This window comes from Dama dama, chromosome 12 (genome assembly GCF_033118175.1).
Source record: "Dama dama isolate Ldn47 chromosome 12, ASM3311817v1, whole genome shotgun sequence".
In the NCBI taxonomy this organism is placed as follows: domain Eukaryota; kingdom Metazoa; phylum Chordata; class Mammalia; order Artiodactyla; family Cervidae; genus Dama; species Dama dama.
The window spans coordinates 45,439,059-45,441,155 of record NC_083692.1 but is presented as its reverse complement, the minus strand read 5'-3'; positions in this window follow the sequence as shown (position 1 = coordinate 45,441,155).

Sequence of the window (2,097 nt, the reverse complement as noted above, 5' to 3'; positions counted from 1 at the left end):
TACAAGGAAATTTGAGAGAGAAAATATGAATCACGTTCTGATATATTCAGTGATCAGAAATAAATCAATCCTACTGAAAAATATTTGCACTGAGGAACTCCATAAGTGTTAAGAAAATACTGGAAGCATAGAGGGATTTGCTCACTTGAATCAACTGCTTGTCATTGGTTTGTTTGCTTTTAAATCATTACTTTAATTTTCAGTGTTGTGGATAAAGAATTTGGAGGTTAGTCCCTTGCCCTTAACTGAGGTTAGGTTGAGGCTGTGATCAAAGGGAGCTGATGTGAATAGTTTGTGGAAGTGCTGGGTGGTGGCTCTAGACAGCTACCAGTGAATCTCTTAAGGGGTCTGGGTAAATACAGATGACTATTAACAAAGAAATCCAAGTTATCTATCCTTATCTTTAGTAAGTTCATACATATATCTATACATAGTTTTATGAGACTGTCATTTGTAAGCTTTAAAGAAATTGAGCTTCTAAGATATTTAAAAATACGTAAGCTCACTCAGTTCCAGCATGTTCAGTTCAGTTCAGCGCTCAGTCGTGTCTGGCTCTTTGCAACCCCATGGACTGCAGCACTCCAGGCCTCCCTGTCCATCACTAACTCCCAGAGTCTGCTCAAACTCATGTCCACTGAGTCAGTGATGCCATCCAACAATCTCACCCTCTGTCGTCCCCTTCTCTTTCCACCCTCAGTCTTTCCCAGCAACAGGGCCTTTTCCAAGGAGTCAGTTCTTTGCATCAGGTAGCCAAGGTATTACAGTTTCAGCTTCAACATCACTCCTTCCAATGAATATTCAGCATTGATTTCCTTTAGGATGGACTGGTTGGATCTCCATGCAGTCCACGGGACTCTCAAGAGTTTTCTCCAATACAACAGTTCAAAAGCAGCAATTCTTCAGTGCCCAGCCTTCTTTATAGTCCAACTCTCACATCCATATATGACTACTGGAAAAACCATAGCCTTGACTAGACGGACCTTTGTTAGCAAAGTAATGTCTCTGCTTTCTAATATGCTGTCCAGGTTGGTCATAACTCTTCTTCCAAGGAGTAAGCCTCTTGTAACTTCATGGCTCCCATTACCATTTGCAGTGATTTTGGAGCCCAAAAAAATAAAGTCTGACACTGTTTCCACTATTTCTCCATCTATTTGACATGAAGTGATGGGACCAGATGCCATGATCATTGTTTTCTGAATGTTGAGCTTTAAGCCAACTTTTTAACTCTCCTCTTTCACTTTTATCAATAAATGCTTTAGTTCTTTTCACTTTCTGCCATAAGGGTGGTATCATCTGCATATCTGAGGTTACTGATATTTCCCCAGCAGTCTTGATTCCATCTTGTGCTTCATCCAGCTCAGCGTTTCTCATGATGTACTCTGGTGGTGGTGGTTTAGTCACTAAGTTGTGTCTGACTCTTGTGACCCCCATGGACTGCAGCCTGCCAGGCTCCTCTGTCCATGGGATTCTCCAGGCAAGAATACTGGAGTGGGTTGCCATTTCCTTCTCCAAGGGATCTTCCTGACCCAGAAATCAAACCTGGGTCTCCAGCATTGCAGACAGATTCTTTACCGACTGAGCTATGAGGGACTTTGTTTATAAGTTAAATAAGCAGGGTGACAATATACAGCCTGGACGTACTCCTTTTCCTATTTGGAACCAGTCTGTTGTTCCATGTCCAGTTCTAACTATTGTTTCCTGACCTGGATACAGATTTCTCCAGAGGTAGGTCAGGGGATCTGGTATTCCCATCTCTTTCAGAATTTTCCACAGTTTATTATGATCCACACAGTCAAAGGCTTTGGCATAGTCAATACAGCAGAAATAGATGTTTTTCTGGAACTCTCTTGCTTTTTCAATGATCCAGCAGATGTTGGCAATTTGATCTCTGGTTCCTCTGCCTTTTCTAAAACTAGCTTGAACATCTGGAGGTTCACGATTCACATATTGTTGAAGACTGGCTTGGAGAATTTTGAGCATTACTTTGCTAGCGTGTGAGATGAGTGCAATTGTGTGGTAGTTTGAGAATTCTTTGGCATTGCCTTTCTTTAGGATTGGAATGAAAACTGACCTTTTCCAGTCCTGTGACCACTGCTG